The sequence below is a fragment of the Varroa destructor genome, unplaced genomic scaffold, assembly GCF_002443255.2.
Source record: "Varroa destructor unplaced genomic scaffold, Vdes_3.0 BEIS01000002.1, whole genome shotgun sequence".
Classification (NCBI taxonomy): domain Eukaryota; kingdom Metazoa; phylum Arthropoda; class Arachnida; order Mesostigmata; family Varroidae; genus Varroa; species Varroa destructor.
Genome location: NW_019211455.1, coordinates 40045737 through 40069489, shown reverse-complemented (window position 1 = coordinate 40069489; position 23753 = coordinate 40045737). Strand labels below are relative to the sequence as shown.

Below are 23753 nucleotides of genomic sequence, written 5' to 3'. Positions count from 1 at the left end.
ACGTTCTGATTTCTTAGTATTCGACGCAGTCCACATAACAGTATATATATATATATATATTGTAAAAACTGCCAAATGTGTGTATATATTTTAGCGAAATTTAATAAACAATTAACAAAATATATGTTACACTGTTCTGAAGAGGTCCGTTTGCTGATCGCAACAGCGTACCTGCGCGTTCTGAATGTCCATCTAGTTAATTGTGTCAATGATCAATTGCAATATCAACTGGTAATGTCAGTGAATCGCACAAACGTACGAATCCCCTTTCCGTCTTCAGTCAATCACAGTTTCTACACATTCGACTGCCTGGCTGTTTAGCAGAACTAGACGGATCGTTCCGTGGGTGACCGGAAAGATTAGTGCTCACCATCACGTAAACGACCTAACGTTGGCCGGCACACAGCTGCAGGTGGGAACACGCCTTTCTGGAGGCCCGATGCCAGATAAGCGTCAATGCTGCGTATTTCCAGAAACTGTACTTACCTAAGAGCTACTTAAGTTCATTTTTGTCATCTCTAATTTCCCTCTACGATTCGGATCGCTATCCCGAGATCATTTTGCATTTGTTCTACGATTCCTTCTCCGAGAGCCGAACTGGACACTGACAACTTTTGCATGGACAGCCGAAGCCGGCAATCAGCGGTGTACAAAGTAGTGCAGGGTTTAGGTCTGTCCCAATTTGGAGGTGATACGAATGCAAATTGCAACAAGCGCTTATGGTGGCCTATTAATTTGTCGATTGGTTGAGTGGGCGACCCGCTGCGGCCGATTGTCGGCCTGCGTCAGCTGACGGCGAGCCAAACGATACAACGCAGTAAGGCCATCGGTAAGATGCCGCACCAACTTCGCAGGTACTTCTTTCTCATAGCAGAATAGGAGCCGTGGACCCTGTACCCGTGTGCGCAGTGTCTTACACGTGTGCATACCGCTATCGTAGATACACCTGCTGAGCTGACTCAGAGCAGTCAACATGGCTGCCGACAGCAAATAACGTTGAACTCACAGGACCGAACCGGAGTCCGCTATCCAGTGCTCCGCCTTGGCCAGTACTTCTCTTTCGCTCATTTACCTTTGTGCTTTCCCACGGTATGGCTCTCCACTGCTGCGACAAACGCGAAGGCTTCATTCAATGGCGGTCGTAGTAGCTGACTTACCGCAGTGGTCGAGCGGGAAATTAAATGCAACGAAGCTTCTGGCGTGCAGCCGCCATGATACCAGTACTACTAGGCCTTGCGGATCCATTTAGGAGACGCCCGCAGATTAGGTTGAGACAAAGCGGGACTTCCAGAAAGAACGACGGGCCGATAGGCCGACAGCTAGGCGAATGTCGGCTATAGGCTGCTCCTGAAGTAGAAAAGGGGTTTAACTTGGGGCAGCAGCTGCGTGACAGCAGTAGAATTTGGCGTCAACTCGGTACGGGTTACCGGTCGCAAACAGCCTATCCGTGGGCGGCGCGACAAGGGGTCATAAAAGGTTTAAGGGAAATGGGCAGCAAAAATGATGGTAAGGGATAGTCTGAGAACTCGGCCGTCTCGGAAGATCCCTGGCAACTCCTTTCGGCAAAGGACTTCGAGATACCATCAGGTGCGACATCTGCTTTTAATGTTATTGCATTCCTACCAGTGGCTCACTTCCGCTAAACGTTTTCTCGTAAAGTACAGCATTTTGCGCTAGCTGTAGCTTACCACAAGAGCTGATATATACGATGCAAGGATGTATTCCCTACAAGGTGGAGCGCTCCTCTACAACCTGCGTTTCGATCTAGAAAAGAAAATACAAACTCACTATCAAGTTTGTTTTTTTTTCTTTAGCAAAAATCGATGAACAAAAATGCCCAACTCTCCCACTAAATCCCAGGACGTTGAGCCTTTGGAGACGACAATCGTTTCCTAGCCTTTTCTACTCTACTCTGCCTTACCGGGCTGCTTTGATCTGTTTTTCAAGTGGCCACTCTCGATACGTCGTCACTATTACTGCTAACAATGTACTACGCACCACGATCTCACGCCCTTCATCGTTACTGCGTCTCTATTTTCAGCTTCTGCTGTTGTTGTCTGTCGATGGCGTTGTTGAATGCTGATGACGTTATAATAAGTTTATGGTGCTTGTGCTGCTATGCTACGAAGGTAGGGCGTCCACCTCTACCTGACACCCTTCTGTGCACAATACACAGTATTCCATGGAACGTACGTACGTGAGAGATCTGAAGTTGTCAGTCACGCGATGCCGCGAGGCCAATTTAGCTAGCAAATATGGCTGTTTGCTATCGACTGTGGCAATCAGCAACCATCGTTCAAATAGAGTTGCCAAAGAAGTAACGTTGCCTTAACAGAGCTATGCTCAGGAAAATAAGCTCATCGGGGCATTTTAAGGGCTAGGGTCCAAGGCACGTATTTGGGGAAGTCGGCGAGGGTAAAATGGGAGTGTACACAAAGAACTAATACTGACCAACACTACCAGCTTGGAGCCGCCCAGTCTTTAGAAACGTACGAGAGTCGATTGTTTGCCCCTGGTATCGACCATATTGCCAATACCCATTCTTCAGGTGTTTAGCATTTTAAGAGAAGACAGCCTGCAAAGAGTCTAGCCACCACTTACTAAAGACTATAAGAGCGATCACAATTTATTGTTTTGTATGCAGTTTGAAGATCGATTAGAAGATGCAAATAAGAATTATGTGGTAGCACAACTTGCATATGGAATAATGTGTTTGTATGTCCGTAAAATATGCAAAAATGCAATAGAGAAAAAATGCTTTTATAGTGCGCGTGGACTATTGACACATGCTGTACTGGCTGATTAGCTTTATACATTCTATATACATTGTGATATCATAAAATGCTCGAAATAGTGGTGGATAAAGATAACAGAACCTTTTATATGGGTGCGTTTCTAACAATGTGATTGTAATTAGTATTTATACCATTTGATTTTTTGAGGCAATGTTTGACTATTTTTTTTTTTTAAAAACACTTTTACAGTCGCCAGAAACAATTTCATTCATGTGCCATAGGGAAAAAAATTAGTATATATACATTATATATATATATATATATACATTAATGGGTAATAGCCGCGCCGAGAGATCCACGTGTAGTGTGAGATGCATTGTATAATATTCAGTTGGGATCAACCAGTATATGATACAGTTTACTCTGTACATCTTGTTTTGTATTCAATTGTACTTTTTTTTTTTTTACCTTGTCTAGAAAATATATATTAGAATAGATGTGTTAGAAATAGATCACGTTGTGTTCGCATAAGTGTTTTTAATTTTGTGGGCTCCTGCGAAATAAGTGTTCAGCTTTCTCCAGTGCTATAATGTAGGCCACCGACTCTCCATTGAACTAGTACGCACACTGTGCATCATGTATATATACCGTACAGACCAAATGTACTCCAATAGGTTCACTGCCCGGCTAAGTGTTTATGTAAGCTAACATCCGTTGGCATTATTAAGTCAACCGTACCGTAGCTCCAAAGTTGTGCAGATATCATCCAAACAGACCCGTATGTTTGAGGTCCCATAACCGTTAGGGCTAATAACAAAATTAAGTCTCAAAGGCTTCACAGCACAATTGAGAAGCCTTCAAGAAATGTTCAGACGATGCAACCCACCTTTAAGCAACAATGTAGGCCATAGACGACTAATGCCTGTTCACAGTTTTTCAAGTACAGTATATAATAGGACACGGAAACTCTAGATGTCCGACAACCTATTTGGTTCCTCACCTGAAGCAAGGGACAACGCATAACTTCGATGCAATGGTGATTGTTGTGGGACTAGATAATTTAGACAAAGAAACGTGTCAAAGAATTTATTTCAGAAAAGCTGTCACATAGATTTTTACTCCTTTTGCTAAACATAAAAAGCCAGTACAATGAGATAGAATTAAGCTGGCTCCAGGGTCTTTGTGTTTTCGTTCTCCAGACACGCCTTATGAAGCAGAAGAAACGCGTGGTTTTGACTGAATATGCAGAAACAATCAACAGCTTTCTTGTCATAACAATCGCGCTTGTAGACAACACTTGATTGACGCAGCACTCCTTAGTTGAAAATCACCCTTGTATCAAAAAAACGACAGTAAAGATAGCTAAAATTTGTAACATCAGCAGCATTATTCTACTTACCATCGGCTACTTTTTTTTTTTGCCTAATGGAAAATGTTGCATGACTTTCACATTTGCCAAGTTCCTAGCTTGACAGGAAGGACAGCTCACCCTCTTACATTGCGTATATCCTTCTCCAATTCTTATAGATCGACATACTTGACCATGTAAAAGCGCAGTTAAAATATGTACTGGTAAATATTTCTAACAGTCAGGGACGAGCACTATTAATCCAAACCTCCAAACGAAAGCAAGAGGCACGGTATCTGGCGTTCTCTTGATACTTTCCATTCTACAGAAGTTCTGCTGTGTTATGACATCGTGATATGTTACGCATTTTTCTTTGAACTGGTTGACTCAGGTTCTGTCGGATTCGAAACGCTTTGGGACTCAGGAGCATAGGACATCTGCGGGGGACAGTAATATCGAACAACAAAGTATTTGGCTTTGGGGTTCCACGTGAATCCCAAACTTCTAAGAATATGCGAATGATGTAAGGACACGTAGGTTGCAGCACGTTTCACAGCCGGTAGGGACAACTCGGGAGAAAAACCGGCCAGCTGTTCTTGTGATAACTGTATCTCATAAGAAATTCCGGTATCATAGCAGAACGAGTATGAATCATGAAGGATACACTGATAAAAGGACCATAGATCATAGCACAGGGGGCATCTCAAATGGCTTATTTTCTTTTTTATTTTTTATGTACATGGCATTTCGCATTATAGTTGTGGCATGCTTTCTACTATGGATGCCTTTCCCTCCCCATCCCCAAGCGACCAACACCTGACATATACGCCCATCGGCTATACTCTCATATGCAGATCAGCCATCCTCCGCTCTTACGGTCAACCTTTCTTGCCAGAAAAAGACGCCCCTATCCTCCCCGCAGCTTTTTGATAGAAGCAAGAACAACAGAAAGTTCGAGTGAATCTGCTCAACCGATGTAGACCAGTGGCAGAAGTGGGCAAGATGCTGAAAAATAGGGATGTGGCTGCGTCCTATATCTTGTACCTCTCTGGCTCATGTGATCCTGACACGCTAATATTGTGAAACATTGGCAATACAAATAGAAGAGCAAGTTCCCCTACGAACACCCCACCAACTTTTCTTCGGAGGGAGGCTTCGACACAGCCGTTTGCAATGTACCTATTCACTGGCCTTTGTTATGCAAGTGTCCAAGTAGAATCATCTAATAGCTTTGCCGATATCATCCGCCTGCGCTGAGACGCCAGAGCGTCAACGTGCAACGTTCTATTGAGCCACTCAATTGTTAACCACTTGGTAAAATGATCGCTACAGCAAGGAAACTTACGTGAGACGTCTGTGCTCGTAGTGCTTCGTCCAAACTTCTACTTAAATGGCTTCTCAGGTTTTGCGGGGCATTTAATGGAGCAATAACCACCATCTAATTTTAACCACCAACGACAGAGTAAGAATCTTTAGTCAATATTCAGTTTATATTCTTTACGTCGAAATAGTCCTGTGAGAAACTCCTGCAGATACGGAAATAATTTTTAGTGCCAAAAGAGCTTGTGCAGTATATGCACAACGTATACAGTCGAGTTATTGGACTTGCTTGAGCTTCTGCTGTCTCAAATGTGTTTATAGAAGCTATCGAAAACAATTACAATGCACGAAGACTGAGATAGTCGTAAACGTACACCACGGCACTCATAGCATATCGTGATGAAGTAATTAAAAACTTTTTTTCTTTACGTGGTTGATGGTCCGCCAGTTAAATCAAAAATGTGTTCCTGATTACAGAGGTTGACTCGTTCAGATGTTTTCAGAAGGAAGATTCATCATTGTGTTAACTTGGTTTGAGTAACATCAACAATGTCTAATGTTATTTTAACGGTATACTTTTTTGAGCATCATTTACATGGAATTCTCACGAAACAGGAAATCAAAAATTCAACTTTATTATTATATTACGCCTTCGATGGCCGTCCTGTTTTATGTTTGATATTCATCGTGTACCGGCCTCCTTAGTGATAATTCTTCCTTTGAATTGAATCATGGCGTTCTCCACTGCTTAAGCTGCCCGTGATACACATTACTCCAGAACGGTTTGTCGCTATCTGAATGAGTCGACGGCACCTTTCTGACTCACCGATTCAATTCTGGAAATTTCCGTTGTACTCGCTAGTTCACAGAACACAATTTCCATAGCTATCAGTCGCCTCCCGGGTCTCTGAGTCGGAGTTCTTCGTAACTCGACGAGGGTCAGACGGTACCGCCAAAAACTCACGGTGAGGAGACGGCGTTGTGTAGACGACATAGCTTCGCTGGCATACATTTTAAATATTCGCCGATATTTTGATATCATCACAGTTGCTTAACTAACCCGGGCCAGTACTACCAAGCATATTGGGGCACGAAGGGAAGCCGTCGTTAACGTCATACCCAGTTTACACCCTGAACTTTAGGCGGCTCATATCTATCATTGCTTCATCTGAGTCCAGCATTGGATTCCTGCCATCCATCCAAGTCGGCCCATTTTAAGACACCCCTCTAGGTTCATTTCGTTCGCGACAAATTCCTAACAGCAATCCTGATTTTATCTGCTGGGCCTCTTCTCACACCGCAGATCAAACTGCCCCCTCTATTTCGTCCTTCTTTACCGGTCTCCGATATACAAACTAATAAGACGTACCTTCACACGCGTCGGACAGCTCAACTTCGATCTCGAAGGCCGTGTTCCGTTCTTCTTTTATAGCCTGGTAACTTTACCTTGTCCAATTACACTTTTTACCTTCCTTTTAATTAGGTTACTCCTAAATCTCATACATATGTATGTGGAGACACGGTGCAAAGATGCCATGTGGGTTGCACTTATGACGCGCCTATGTGCGGGTGTCGGAGCAATCACGTGCCGTTGTTGGACACCAAAGCAGGACAAGGCACGGCGGATTTTTTGGTGGGCGACAAATGCCACTTATTAAGCTAAACGAAACATTTCGTAGTTTCAGGAAACCCTTTTGCACGTATGCCAAGTTGGACCTTAAGCGTAAAAACTAAAAAGCAAACATCAGGAATTTAGGCACAGTGATCGTTTATCCTAGGCATTTATGTGACCTTATGTTTCTCCAAACGCCTGTCGATTACTTCCATGAAATAAGAACAATTCTGACTGCCAGCGAATCTTTATCGGCTACAGAATTCAGCGATGCGAAGGGTACAACGAACTGGAGGGCAGGTCTCTTGCGATTAATTCAAGGTTAGTTAGCATCAATATGTTAAGAGATACACGCAGTTAAATCGTTACGGGGAAAACAATACGTTATGTTCAAGCCCACGACAACAAACACTCACGTACTTAGAATTTATCTAACTGCAAGATAACAGCATTCGCCATAAGGCCAAAGCGTGACTAAAAGCCAAAGAAGATTTATTAGTTAGTCATTACGAAAATCAGCTGTGTTTTTCTTGCCAATGATTCTCGTATTTTTGTCTCCATGAACTGCACAGGCCACGCAAAAATTTCATCGGGAGATCTTGCCATTACATTCATCTGCACGTTGCACTGTAGTCACTAATAATTACACTGCAAGATGCACAGGCCTCGTACGTTATAGGCTGAGGCGACAATACACAAGTGTACAATGCCGACGTGTCCGGCCATATTATATGCATTAGAGAAACAACACTAACATTCTCTAGGTAGCAGTAATAACATTGCTGCTAAAAGAACCTTGGGACCCTCTTACTGGGAATGATTCTATGCACCATGTGGGCCTCTACACCCTTGTGTCATCCAGCGTGAAAAGAAAGAAAAACCGATAGTGCGCGCCCCGCGCCGGTACCGTTCCTTGAGCTCACTGATCCCGTTGGTTCGTCCTCTATCTCCAGGTAGCAATGAAGCCTGCTTATCTTGGGGTCGTTTAGCGTCTACAATGGCAAGGTAGTTCTTTCTGGGTGCCTATACATGTACGCACGCAAGTAAGGAGTCTTACTAGAGTTGTATCCTGCCATATGATTACGAAAAACCTACCGCTGCCACCATACCTTGGGGCTCTAATGCTTGTGATGTTACATCAGCTTAAAACTGAGCCAAAGTTCAGCCTACTGCTGCTTGGTGTGTCCCATTCGGGTGGTTGTCAAGATCCAAGCATAGTCCTGCCATGACAGCCGTAAATCAGGCCTTCAAGCTCTCAAGGCAGTAGCGGCTTGAAACATCCGTCCTCTCGAGGGGTTAGTGTCGTCCATCATCCTGAGTCCACCCACCTGGCGACCCGGGGGTCGATAGAAATCACAGCCAGCTAAGAACCGACGCAGGTCCAGGGGCAGTACACCTCCCGCTCTTGCAACTTGCAGCTCGTAAGCCATGAATTGAGCGGAACCTGATACATAAATATGGTTTGTTGCGTAACTTTATTCGAGAACGTACGATGTAAGCAAAATGGGGCTGTAAATAATGAGGGGAAAAGACATCGATCATGCACGAGTGCCCATTTTATCGGCGTCATACGATAAATAATTAGTGATTTGTAAACGCTTATGCAATTCTATGTGTATGCAGTCTAGCCTAAGAAGAGTTCGATTCATTAAGCAAAATATTCATCTAAGTACTTGGATCGAGATTTGAAGCTCGTTTTCCAAACAATATTGTGAGGATTTCTCTGCTGGAGCTTTTAAGCAGTTGCATATATATACATTGCATGTCAGGGAAGTTACATGTAAATCAACAGTTTCAATAAAAGCTCAGTTACCTATGTACCTTCTATTCGTTCTTTACCTGCAAGGTCTTTCCTCAATCAAAATCCACAATTGACATTTCCTGATTACCTTCACGTCAGCTAGCCAATTCTAACGTCTTTAGCTTATCCAGGCCCCCGGTCCAGTAGAGTCCTAAGCATAACGTGACGAAAGCACACCATGTGACGTCGCTGCTCCATAAGGTAATACTTGTCCTTGTTCCGTAAGGCCACTACCCTATTAGCTTTTAGATGCCGGCTGAAAAGTAGCTACTAGGAGCAACACACTACAAAAAGTAGAAAGTAGAAGAGTTCCATGTTGCCAAGAGAGCATTCTGCCTCCTTTACCCAGGAGACTAATACCTTCCTGCCATTCGTTCGACACCCTTTCGCCGTTTTTTGCCGTCGGTGCTCACAACAGACGCACGAAATCTGTTGTCGACTTACTCTGTTGTTCCCCCTTTATTGAACAGCTTTTCTATAGTACTGGTATCAACAAAGATTGTCGCTTCGGCCACCTTCGTAGCTCTACACGGCTGTTCACAAGGTAAACGCAGACCCGTGAAAAAGAACGTTTTGCGCCCGCGTCTTGGCACTCTTTGCCGTGGCAGCGATTTGATTTAACGAAGAAGAGACTTCAGAACAAGCATGAACAGCTTAGCGGCATGTGGCTAGACACTGGGGTATACGGCGCGCAGTCGCAAAAACCGTACGCACGGTAACGGCAAAACATAGTGAAATGTAGTCAGCTACAGGTGAACGTCACAGTTAGGTAGGGTCGAAAAGGAAAGCCGCGGTGTGTCATCACCTCACGGGAGCCCAAAGCAATTTCAACAGTCGTATGCATTATAGTCACACGTAAATGACAGCATCGCATGAAAGATGTAACCTATTATGGACAAGAGTCGTATGGAAATGGAATTTCACGCTGGTGCATTGTGATGATTTGTTAAATACACCTATTCTACCCAGCTCCGTTAATGTTGAATGGACGTAAAATTTTCTTTTGGTTCTATTCTACTAGACGATTTTAAGTAGTCATCCTGCGGTGTTACACCTGGAAAACTTGCTAGGAGGTTCAGAACCCAGTGCATGAAGTGCCGTAAATAAAAGACGTTCTTGTATTAGTTTCATGGCACAACCTACTCAAACATGTACCTCAAATAGTTCTCTTAAAAATCTTTGTTTTCTTTCTAATAGGTAACCCGTCGGAGCAGAATCGGTCATTCCTTTCAACAACAAAATCTCTTTCAGGAACGGTTAGCTTCTAGAGTTCTTTGCGTTTACTTTTTCCGATCATCTAGGGTATTCGATGCTGAATGACGATGGATAAGTTTCTTACTAGCTGCCGCTACCCCAAACCCAAACCAAGGACAAAATTGTCTCCTTCTCTCTTCGCCTTCTGAAAATCTAGAAAGAAAGAGAGATACACTACAGATGCTTTGCCACCATCTTTGTCGCTACTTTCAGCGACTGCAGCGTGAGATCCAGAGACAACATCGTTTCTTGTCGCCTTCCTTTACTTCTCCTTGAACGGACACTCCGCCGATGTGGCAAGACGATAAACGATAAGTTCCTAGTTCTATTGGCCTGTTCTTGCTGGTATTCTCCAGCCCAGTCATCTGTTTACATCTTCATCTGTGCTCCTTTCCCTCTCAGCCTTTCTTTGAACCGCCCTCTCTTTTTCTCACTGGTCGTCTGCTCTTCCGCTCTTAGCGGCCTTATCACTTTTTGCAGAAGAGGGGGCCATCGCAGTTGGTTGCGGGAATACCGTTGCTTGCGGATGCCGATATCGTCAGCGGAGCCGAAGCTCTTCCCTCCGCCGGACGGACTCTTTTTGGCTTTCAGTCTCTGCTTTCGCTCGTTTCGATATTTCGCTCGATTTTGCTCGTCATTATCCGCTCATCATAATCACTTCTTCGACCCACTAAAGCTATGGGCCCTGAAAGCGTTTCTGCCCCGTCGTCCATCAAATAAAGGACGGATTGCTGCCGTCTTTTGCCCCTCTGCTCTCTTTTGGCTGTTTATCGACTTTCAGTTGAAAGAGGACGGGGTTAGCAGGAGAATTCCAAAAATAGGATACGCTGACGATATGGCCGTCAGCGACTGTTATAGAAGCAGTGAGGCAGCACGGGAAAACTGCTGACGTCAAGCTAGGGTAGTCGACCTTCAGTAAAAGGAATCACGCACTGTAATGGACAAGGGACGACAACAGGCCCTACTATTAGGTTTGGTAGCAGTAATAGCATTGACAGCAAAACAAACGTCGACAATTACCAAACCTTTGTACTTAGAGAGGAATCGTCAGTTGTTCGCTAACACTTCATCCATCCGTCACCGATTCGAATAAAATTGGAACGGCCCACCTTTTCCCCGGCCTGGATATCGCCGCCCTCCATCTTAACAATTTAACAACAAGAAACGCGACACAAAGTAAATCAGGCTTTAGCTGTCGGTAACAACGGCGAAGACGAAAATCAGGCCAAACGTGGTGAGACATTAGGTTGTTTAGCAGGTAGCTCCCTACTAAGGCAACTGGTAACTTCATATCCTACCCCCTACTTCCATCTGTCCAACACCCGCTTATACTCATCCGTGCGATAACAAAACCACAGCAACTTTGCGGACAGCACTGGCCCCATGGCAAAAAAGAGTACTTGTGAGAGGCTGTTTCAACGGCGCCAGACGACAAACTTGGGCAAAATGGGAGAAACAAAGCGACAAACAGAATAGCCAAGTGGCATTGCGTAAGAGGACGACAAGGACATAGGCTTGGGCGCGATTTGACAGAAAACAGTTCCAACTCTAACCCCAGTTCTCTAACATCTTCCAGCTTCATTTGTTGCTGACTTTACGTCTCTGTTATAAGTGTTTTTCGCTCGAGTATAGGGAGAAGTACACCTGGGATTGGTCTCTGGTCGACTTCAAACCTGCGGGTTGCAGATATGGCGGCGCTGCGCACTTCCACCAATTTATGATGCTGGAGAAATACCGAAACACTGAAAATAACGATAACAACAAAGGATCATTGAAATTGTAAAAAGCTAAACGAGCAGGGGACAACATTCCTCTCACGAAGCTTGTGCTCAACCATCGCTGTCGCTGCAGTCTCGTTGCTACTGCTCTACTGAAACTGAACACAGAAAAAAGAAAATTTAGCGGTGGAGTTGCGTCGCAGCCATCGTCTTGGCCGCTTTGTCTTCTTTGGCTTTTTCCGCCCCATTTGCCATCTTTCGTCTTGCCGATGCCATCGTCTGCTGGCGGCAGCTTATACTTTCATTGTGTCTCTCAGTAGTTCTAACTGTCTTCTTGATTCGTTAGTCGCCGCATTGCGTCTGCAAGCATCCGCTGTCGACAAGTACGGCAGCGACGCAGAGGCGGCCGACCCCTCGACCTTGGAACTTACGAGACCCAGTTTTATGGGCCCACCCTTCGCAAACTCTGCGATAAAGACAATACAGGGGGGAGAAGGAACAATTGTTGGTGAACTTCGATAGCTTGTTTTTTTACTTCCCTCAACACTACTGAGTACACCCAATAAGCACTAGTGGTGATCGACTGCGGTTGGTACTCTTTGCACCTTTTGCTTTACCTTGAGGACTATCATCCGGACTGCGTGCTCTGGCCCAGTGGAGTAAGTTACGGCCTGAAGTAACCCCGTTCCATGGCTCTGTCGATTGTTGACAATGTATCTAGGATATAAGCAGCAAATACCCAAAGTTGCGTTTCGTCTATTCGGCAGCAGAATGTGCATTGTCGGCAGTTCTACAACGGACGACTGTGGCTGAGTTGTTCGACTTCATTTAAAGGACGGCAGAATGTACACGCTCCCTGACTAACGTTGGGTAAATAACGTTTATGGTATTGGTGCAGGTTGATATGATAACGATAGCAATAATAGGAACGAAGCACGCAGGGCTTGCCCGCAGTGCTCCGATGTAATCCTCTTTTTTGCCAGAAGCTGGACTTGGTTGCTCTACAATCAAATATGCATATTCCAAGGCTTTTAGTGCCGGTTTTTTTTCGATTGGGCCGTTTTTTTTAATACATGGGTGTCAAGATCAGAATTTCCAGTGAAAAGAGCTTATTACAGGGGCCGATGAGATCACCGAGCTGTCATTAGGCTCTATCAATCTTCTGCAGTACATTACAAAACTATCCATGAGTGGTAGTAGCCTTAACTTACTAATGAAACACTTGATTTAAACACGCATAGTTCTTAGAGGAAAAGTAGCCGCATCCAATCGTCTAGTGTACATATTCATGTATACATTTGATGCACAGCGTTGTATATTCCTTTATTTTTGTGCGATCTTATTGCTGCAATAAAGCAACTCGTCATAGAGCCATATTTCTAAAATGTACATACAACTATAATTGCTCGTAATAAAACAGTTCTATAAAAACATTAACATTATGTACTTCTTACAAAACTTTTAAATACAGTCGCTTCTTTTAACTTCGAACGATAATCAGATCCGTTTCATCTCAAAGATGGTAACGAAGTCTTTCAACAACAGCCGTACTGCCGCAATCCAGGATTCTTCTATTTCACTCGTTGCAGTGACAACAAGCCCTTGCGACCTCTCGTCGAACAGTGTCTTCGACGCTGGGAACTATCGGCTGCGCCCATCAGAATACAATTTTGCCATTCTCCTGCTCCGTATAGTGTAATCACCATATCATAAATGAACCGCCCGCACTACCATGACGATGGGTTGGTCATAGGTGACCACCATCGGGCTACATTGGCCTGGCCAATGACGTTTAATATACAACTGTGTACAAACACATTTCTAACACCACGAAACTGTTGCACACGGGCGCAGATGCAAGGCCAAAGTCACCCATACCATATGGAGGAATCATAAAATTAGCCCAACTCATCGACATTACCGTCGATTTAAATTCGTCAGCTAAACTTAATTACTTTGACTTCTTTTTTTATTTGTCTCCATAGTAGCATGCCTATGGTAACCGCTTTGTACAGTAAAACAAACAGAAACAAATCGAATAACCATGAACGGTTAGAACGGTATACTGGTCCCACATTCCGAATTGCACCATATAAAGCCCAAAAACCCACACATTCTAACGTCGAGTACAAGAGTCAGACAAACAAGTTTTTTTTCAGTCCAATGAAACAAGAACTGAAACTCAATGGCAGTTCTCGGACACCAATAACGCATATACATGAACCCTCAGCAGCTAGTCTACGGGTAATTATTAACTAGGCGTGCAAAAAAGTCAATCTCTCATTTTTAAAACAATACTCTGAGTCAGATTTACAAGAAAATTGAACAAAGCGCCCAGCTAACCAGAGTCACTTTCCGCATCGTCTTTACAATGTATCCTCTCGATTTTTTGCTATGGTAAACGGGGAAATCGTAGACCGAACAAATACCAGTTATGGACAGCCCAGTCGATATCACTGTCTTCCGTATGAGAACTCCATTTGGTCGGTGTTTGTGTTTTTTTTTGTGTGCCCATTTGATGACATGACATTACCGATGTTATTGCACTCTCACAAAAATGCTTGTGTAAAAAAGATTAGCGAAATACAAATCTGGCTTATTCTTCTCTAAGGGGAGACTTTCCTGGCTAACGTGACAAATACAAGTGCTCATCGAAGTCGAGCATGGAAGCGACTGTTTCATCTAATTAACGTTAATTTGGTAAAAATAGGACAAAAGTGCTTTTGAATCAGGCACACACGTAATGGTCATGGAAGATGTCAAAAGATAACTTCTTCCAAGTAGTTTGCCCTCTGTGACAACATTCAGATCGCTTGTCGATGAAGGAATGGCCTGTTGTTGGCTGTTGATAGTCGAAAAGTTCACAACATAATCATAGCGAGCTTTTCACAATAGATAGATATACTCCGCTGCAGAATATAGAGGTAAACCAGAATACATAAAAGCAGTTATTTACTTGATATAGCGAAAAATTTCACTTAAGTTATGATCTATGTTACCTACTTCTGTTCCCAAGGTCACTGAGGAGAGGAAATCGATAGATCAGCCAAGAGCATGGATGCTACCTTGGGAGTTGCAGTCACCGAAACACATACATTTTGTCTTCTATTGTTTATTTCGCGAGGACAAACAAAAAGCCATGATCACGAGCAGCTGCTAAATGTCATCCATTTCGTAATGTTTCTGGAAATGTGTTTAGTCAAGACGACAAGGTAGTGGTTCTCTCTGATACTGCCCGCATTAGATAGGCTTTGATTTAGGTATCTGCTTTAATGACAAACGGTTTGATAGGTGGTATGCGTTCATCAAAACGTGTATAATTTAAGCTATAGGAAAAAAAAAAAACAATATCAAAGAAATTAATACAGTTGCTTGCCCTGGTTGAAGAACGTTTGGTAGTTGATAAGTTGATAACAAGCGTTACGGAAAGATCTAAATGTCTGGCGAATCGGCGAAACATCTCGATGGCAAATCTACACAAAATCTGCTAGTCCGAAAGACAGTATCGCATATTTTTCGGTACGATATTTATATAAGTTCACTATTTTCCGGCTGGCCGAGAAAGTCAGGACACGGGGAAAAGGGCTATAAACGCGTTGTTTTTGGCAAATACTGCACAGACCAAGTAGTTTCTGAATTGTCGTAAAGAGCGTGCGCATCTATGTATGTCTAAATAGATAAGTTGTATATATGTGAACTGTAATTCCCACACTCGCTTTAGAACTTCCATCAAAGCAAAGTACGGTTTACGGTACTACAGTATTATGAAGGGCTAGAAGCCGTCCCTTAACGCGGTTTATCCCTTGCCACAGCATCAGGTAGTCAGTATTATTTAGCAACCATATGTTCTGAAAGAGTGTCATCTTTTGTTGTTGCTTCGCCGCAGAAATGAATTCATATGCAATAAGGATGTAGAAGACGAGCGGTCTTACGAAATTTCCTCACACCACGCCTACAGGCAAGTTATTGAAAGAAACAGTAGCCATCTTTGGAAATTTATAATCTCACAAATAGACCAAGGTGCAGTCTGATGCTACCGGAGAGCCAAAATTTTGGAATTCGTATATAAAAGTTTACGCACTACTTATGTTGTATGACTCTCATCAGTCTGACAGCTGAGGCCTATGAAGTTCAGATTATCGCGGTATACCCGAACGCATGTTGCCGTAGTGAACGACAGTAAATTTTTCCAAAATCGTTTACCTTCAGACTCGAATGAGAAGATTATTCGATTTCGAATTCTTTATTTGTGTGTAGTTGCAAAATTCATAGTGGTCATCTGCGGGCTAGGCACCGTCATGACTACGGTATTGATGCAGCATCATTAGTAAGTACGCTTATTTTACATAGTATCCTATGTTACGAGGAAAAGAAAGAGAAAAAATTGTTACGATCGGCCATCTAACTCAAGCAAGACAAAAAAAATAATAATAGTAATTTCTGAAAAAACCTTTATTTAAAACAGCTAATATGCAAACACCACGACAAAGCCTACATCGTTAGAAACATCTATGGTTTCTAATGCCCAGACCAAAGCTTGTTAGTTTATCCTAAAAATAGAATTAATTGCATCCCGATTTAACGAACCTCTGTTTAGCGCACTGTCGGTACTTATCGTGACGAGGTCAATAGAAACTGCATAGGTTGCCTTGAGTTGATGCTGTTTGGGTCCTGGTTTGCACAATTGAGGTTTGTTCCAGTCGACAAAATGGCTCCTGTAGGAGACCGGAACATTGAAAGCTGACCTATTGTAGTTCCTGAAAGGCCACTTCGGATAGTGTGGTAGGCAGAGCTAACCCACTGATCCCTTTTGCCGAGCGTCAACATGTATATATATATATATAGATCGAAGCGGGGCCTGCGCAGCGACGGCAACCTTTCGACTCTGCCGCTTAGAGCTAATGCAAACATGAAGCAGATCCTTCCCGGGCCCTAGCCCCATCTGACCTTTTTTGAAGTAGACGCACTATTACCTCTAAGTCAGGCCGTAGACGCAATTTGTAGCCTTCATCAGGTTTAAAAGTAAGTGTACTAAGGCCAACAACATACCACACACGACACGCATTTTGTGTATTACTTATCTCCTTTGGGGATCGGCTGAATGCATCTAATCCATACTAGATGCAAAACGACGAGTGAAACTGCTACTTTCACCTGTCAGCAATTTTAACTTAGGCAAAGTTTCTCCAACGTATTGCAACATAATCAAAAGATTTGTTTACGATCATTATGTAGGTATGATAGATATGACAATAAAGTGCACGCTGGCATTGAATCGACGCTCAAGCTGGTCCAGCTTTTCACAACGATGACCACGAAACGTGGGTACTGCCGCATTAGTGGCAGTTTGAGGCAGGGCGCTCTTGAAACCCGGTGAGGGTAATAACTAACTCTCAGAACCGTGAGGATCGTGTTCAATGCGAAACGGGTGGGATTACGAGATCTGACGTCAAACGGAAAAGAAGCCTACGAAACCATGCGAAACTGTTAAAAATGCCAGTTAGGACAACGGAATAGTAGAGAAGTACTTAGAATATGGATCTCTCAGCTGCCCACCGTGCCAAAACCGTCGCTCCCACACCAGTCAAAGTTCTCTTTTTTCAATGCCAGAAAAGGGTCTCCTGTAGTAACGATAAATGTCCACTTTTGTGCAACCCACACTACATCAGACAGATGGATTCATATAGCCCTCGCCGCTGGATGGCCCGGCAAAAAGAGCCATTTAAGCCAGCAAGTAATTTCATGTCTAAACACACAGCGCCAAATATATTTACATCAACATACCTCTTTTACAGGCAGTTAACATACGGCTACGTTAGTGTGATGTCGGAAAAAACGCCCAGCTATGGTAAAATTGAGATGGCTGACCCTTTTAGAGCTCGTTCGCTCGTCCTATTGACCGGCTGGCCAGTTTGAGGCCAAATTCTCGAACTTCATCTCAACAGCTAACTGCCACTCTGTTCGCCACGTCGATACAGCCTTACGGGCGTCCTCACATGTCACTTGATGCCTGCCTCTTCAAATAACATCATCATGACGCGGAATTATAGCGTAACTTGTTTGATGAAGTACGAAGTCAACTGCCAATCTATCTAGACAGTGTACATTTGATGAGACGACCCGCTGTTGAAAACTTACGGACTTCCATGTCTGTCAGCTGGCCAGAAAGAACAGCCTGAAAGTAATGGAAAACTTACTAGTGAGCAAGTTACATTACGTATTTTCTCTATAATGTCAGTGCTGGGTAGGGTACATTATATTGTTTTAATAAACGTATCATTTACTATGAAACCAAAACACTTCAAAGGTCTGTTGGGAACTGAACACTGATTCAATAGACGTTTATTAGGTTTTAGTTTTGACTGAAATGTATTATCGACGACAAATCTGATCAAATACGTCTAACAATAAGATTAACTAATGAACAGTGAATATTTGATCGGTATTCTTTGGGTTTAGAGATCTTCACCGATCACTGCTTGCTGTAAAATGACAACTTAACTTCAAAGGAGAAAAAAATGGAAAAAAAACAAGTCTGACGATGATGAAAAAGAACAGAAAAGTGTTATATCCGCCACTGATCACAGTCGATCCATTTTACAAAATAAACGGGACGACTATGAACTTCCTCTAGCAGCTACGCGACAATCTTGTCCAAGACCATTTTAAACTTCCCGGAAAATTTTTCGTTGTTCAATGCCCTAACTCACTTTCTCGACCACCCATCTCGACCGGCGAGTCTCTATATCGCTTTGCCTCTGCTTTTATAGGGGAGGAAAATTATCGGTATTCTCACTACCCATTGCTACTGGCCGACGGCACTGAAGGGATCTCATTATAAAAACGTACAGCAGCTATACCGGCCACTCGCCTTAACGCCATCTATTGGTCTGCCGTCGTTTCGGCCTGCGTTAACCATATAAGTCCCCGTTCTACGGTCTATACCAGGACACTACTGCCACCCCAAGGGGCAGAGCACGCTGCTAGCAGCAGCAGCAGCAGCAGCAAGGCAGACGTGCTTCGTTAGTCATCGAGGAGACCCATCCGAGAAAGAAGCATGAGGAAAGCTCGGCCGTTTGGCGAAGCGTACTAGCATGCCTTACAATAGATTCCAAATAGGGCCCATCAAAGCATATCCATCAATACTAACGGCGATTCCCCTCTATTTCGGCGGAGATAGAGAAGAAGCGGTCACACTGTCACACACATCAAAAGTAGCTAGGACAATTTCTGATTTTTAGATAGTGGCATATTTTTTGGTCAAGTTCTGTGCATTCTTTCACCTGCTTTCCAAACGATCTTCCCGCTTTCCGAACGAACGTTCTAAACAGGAACGAACCAGGCACCAGCCAAAAGTCTAACTAGCGTTGCCAGTCAAATAAAAAATATGAGAACAAACAGTAACCCCACAGGTCGCTAGTAGCGGTTCGCCTGTGAAAGAAAAAGAAAAATTCCTTCTGTCGCAAAATGCGGAAGGTAAATTTTCCAGAAAATCGTCAACTTTTTTTCTACACGCTCCGCTTGACGTTTGAATGCGAACTTCACTGCGAATGGAAACAATTTTTGAGGGAATTCTGCAAAGCAAAAGCAAATTGGGAGACATCCAACTGACGACGGCTGCTGCTGCAGCTGCAACGCGCGTACTCTTTCATGCACGCAAATATTTATCATTTTCTTGAACCTCCTTGGATACTTGATCGTCGTCAGTGTAGGCAAAAATAGTATTCGTTGTCTTGGCCACAGGGGGCAAAGCTAAAATCTATTCTTTCCTGTGTACGTGGTTTCTGGGTACGTTTGTGTAAACAACAAAGTGCAACGAAGTAGGCATCCTAGCAAATACTATTCTAAACGAATTGTCCGAGCACGCGATGTGATTATACCATAGAATTGACATGGAGGGGTATTTCCCGTCAGTGAAACGTAACGCCAGTGCAATATAAGCCAAAATATAAAGCTAGCTGTGACGGCAATCGCCTGCCGAAAAATGTAAAGTGTATAATAAAAATCCTCTTTTCATGTGAGAAGCTAGCCAATAATAATTTTGATAACTTGTCAGTAATAACTTTCTTCAAATTTGAGTTCCTTGATTAAATCGCTAAGGTTGCGCATGAGTTCGAAATATTCAAGAACATCCTCTGAGAACAACGCATCCCCACAAACGTAGTGTAATATACTACGTTTCAACAACCTTCAGTAGTCAGAATCACCAGCCAAATATTATGTTGTGTTTGCTAGTTTATAATAATCTGTTATATTTCACATGGCTTCAGATACGAGCTACTGCAGATCGCCGACACCGAGGTGCCGCTCGAGACTTTCACTCATAAATAACTAGCCGCACGTACGCGGTATCAGTTATACCATGTATATGGCAATGATGCAACAACTAAAAAACTATTCTCTATTTCAAAGGAGCCAGAATCTGGTTATTTCCACCCTTGCACGTGCTAACGTAAACGGAAAGATGTCACGCAGTACTTATCGTCAAGGTTCGTTTTGCTAAAATGTCTTGAGTGTAGCTGGGCAACGTCGCTGTCCTTTAGTTTCTAGCAATATTCGACCCACAATAATAACGAAAAATTGGGAGGCCTCAAGAGGGCCTCGATTTTCGTGCGAACGGTTCTACACGAAAGCTGTAAGTCGATACTCCTGTTCTCGCTGCCGCCAAGGCCGTCTTTCTCGCTGGTGAAACGAGTTATTTTTAATTACGCTACCCCTTTTTTCTGCTCAGTAATGACAAGGATATGGGGGTGTTCGGCGAGGTTTATACACACGCGTTGTGTCGCATATGGACGTCGTCAGTACTGAAGACGGGACGCTGGTTCTTCATCCTCGCCTCCTAAATGCCTGCAGGTCTTTTTCGTGACCAAGCTACGGCGCTCCGTACGCTCGCATACACCACAATACATCTTGCAGCCTTCTATAGCGCCCGCACCAGTTCGACAGTCATTCTCACTCATTGAACGCTGTAATGAAGAGGGGCACGGCCCTTGAGGGCGCCCATAAAAACCACGGCAACAAAGACTGCGAGCCATTGATAAAGACAATATGTAAATACTGCTATACGGCGCTCATAAATGCCGCCAGTGTCTACATAGGAGTATGCAACACACATATGTATCTGGTTCACGTCCAGCACCTATAAAAAAAATGTCAACTTTTTTTTCAGAAATTCCCTAGTCCATTTACAACCGCTTTCGTCGTACATATTGCACAGTACATACAAATCCACTGATTTCGTGTGCATAGTTTTGTGGTCTTATTATTGCCATATTGCAAGATGAACGGTTATGCAATACGCAATATGGCTACATCTGGTTATTGCTAATTACTATTATACTAAGTTTCGTTCGTAATGGTACTGTTTTTACTTGTTGCAACCCGCTCACATTAGCTGATCATGGACCCCTATCGCGACGTAGTTTCGTAAATGTCTATTACCATAACACTGAGGAACGTAACATATGTTCCTCAATGGAGTTAGTCTGTGTGTTTTTATGGTACCTATTGCCTTCAGGCGACTACTCTCAAATATACAATACTAGCAAGAAAGAGTGCAGGAAGAAAATTATAGAAAAAATCCCTGTCGATTAGATGCCAGTACAAGTTGAAATCTCGTTTTTGTACCCTGTTCCCTGCTCCTACGATACATAACAGTATCGAACTGCCAGTCCAACTATGACTAGCGCTAAGAAAACTGGTTCTTCGTTCTCCATTTCCCTTACCGCGTTTCGTATCTTTCGGGAAACCCTTTTCTCATATTTGCTATTACCTAGAGATAGCACATTCCGTCGCTTTGCGTTTTCCTACTGTTCAGCCAATTCTTTTACTTGCACTCGTGTTCACGCCTACTTTTGCGTGTCCCCATGTCCACCACGGTAGCCGGTAGTCCAGCATGTACCCCGTAAACGCACACTCGTTCATTCACTCAGGGGAAATGCTTGCGACAACTCTCATTCCCTACGGTTTCGATCACTCTCAATTTCCGTTCAATGACTAAAAACTAGAGTAATAGTAAACTAGTGTAATAGACATAGCAGGTGCCGCGTTCGTTGTCCATCCAGAAACCATCCATTGATTTCAACGGCACCGAAGCGAGCCCTGCTAGCGTGCGCTCAGCTACACACTCTCGCATGTGTCTGGCGACGGCGGTAGACTTCAACGTAGGTGAAAATAGAGTCGGGGGAAAACACACAAAAAAAGTCAAAATATACGATGCCCGGTTCAATAATACAGATTTCATATCACCAGCTAGAGCGCTTCGGCTATGCTTCTGTCAAACCGGAATATCATTGTGGATATGTGTACACTGCTCCACCGTTGGTCTATTGGCAGCGGGGTTCAGCCCAACGAGGATTTTATCACTATAAAGGCGGCAGCGGTGGCTGCACCGGTTTCGCCCACGTCCGTATTTCGCTTATATCAAATTGATGGTGACTGTGCACATTGTCCCATGCCTTATAAAGGGCGTATAAATGAATAGCGAGCAAAAGCAATTATACGATTCTAGTCCTCGGACGAAACAAACGCAAGGGATGGAACAGAAGGAAAAAAACAGCTCCAGCGCGAAAAATACAGTTCCGTGTTTACGAGAGGGGATTGTCTTTGACGTTTAAGCTCACCGCCGGGAAACACTGTCGTTCGTAAGAGTTCATAAAAGCTAAACCCAGTCGGTGGGCTAGCTAGCCAGCTAGCTAGCTCTGTCATGTCGTTCCTCCGGAGGGCTTCAATCTCGATGTATTCAATGGCGATGCTTAGCTCATAAGCGATTTTTCTTGAGTCGTCTGCAGTAGATGCAGTATGTGTGGCTGCCGAGATAAAACAGCAATTTGATCAGGTGTTTACGTACGTTTTTTGGGTAGCATCACGAGTATAATATTATTTTGAGCACATATTTTGAGCTCATACATATTATAACAATATGAAATATTTATGTGTACATTACCATTAGGATAAATTCAACTGAGAACTTTCCAATCTTTTTCATCATATGTATGTACTAGTCCTAGTCTTGCTAAACAGACAAATGAGTGAGACCTGAGTACAGACTATTATAGGAATGATCTTTGTCCAATACAGGCCGTATCGACATATAGAACTCGCACAAAAGAAAAGAGCGAACAGCCGCTTCTGCCGCTACACTCACAAAGACCATTATCGCTATTGAAAGCAGTAGCAATTGCCACGGTTTTAACCCACCATATTCCCAGCACTGTTTCAACCCGTCGTTATGAGTATTATCAATCGTTAGCCTCTTGAACTTCCTGGTTTGGTGCTAACTCCAGCAAGCATGCTTGGCAACAATGGCGCGAAGCAGAAGAGGCGAAGACGTCGAACCAAGACTCTACTAAACCACTTCCTACACTTATGTTTTCCTCATTCATACCCATCTTTTTTTCAGTCCCTCCATGGCTTTCGCTGCAAAAGCTTTCGGTGGCTGCCGACTGCGGACACATTGACCTCACTACGTCTACAACAATCTACAGTCGGAACACTATTATGGGGTTTGCCCGTCACTCACTGCGTGCTTCCTTTTGTCCTGAATCTGCTAGTCATTGCAACTTTCTGCTGGCGCTTTTCGCGGACCTTTTCGGCCATCGTCTTCGAACGTCAACGGGAGGAGCTGTTGTGATCGTATTTCGTAACTAGAACGGGCGGTCGTGGTTCGTCCGTTCGTCCAAGCACCTAAAGGGTTGTGTCGGCCCACTGTCCTAGAAGCGGATCAAAAGGCCGTGGGGACGGATCTGCCGGGCTGACGTAGCGCGGCAAACCAGCAATAGGCCCAGCGGGTCGAGCAAGCCAAGTAAACCAGCTGCTGCCGTACTCAATAGCCGACAAGCTGTCAAACATAGAAGGGGGAACCAGATTGGTCTGTTGGTCAGGCCACAGCTGGCAAAGCTCTAACACACTGCGCCTGCAATGGTAGCTTCTAGTTCACTATTATGGGGTGCTATTCAGACATCGC

General features: G+C 43.7%; 1 protein-coding gene and 1 long non-coding RNA gene across 3 annotated transcripts in view; both read right to left on the bottom strand.

Moving 5' to 3' along the window:
- Positions 1-23753, bottom strand: part of LOC147757796 (uncharacterized) — a 190639-nt gene that overhangs the window by 10811 nt on the left and 156075 nt on the right. The window contains exon 2 of the long non-coding RNA XR_015322000.1: positions 17927-17963. This is a non-coding gene — a long non-coding RNA (uncharacterized LOC147757796). The remainder of the gene's footprint in view (positions 1-17926; positions 17964-23753) is intronic.
- Positions 1-23753, bottom strand: part of LOC111243680 (uncharacterized) — a 128061-nt gene that overhangs the window by 79181 nt on the left and 25127 nt on the right. The gene's annotated exons all lie outside the window — the stretch shown is intronic.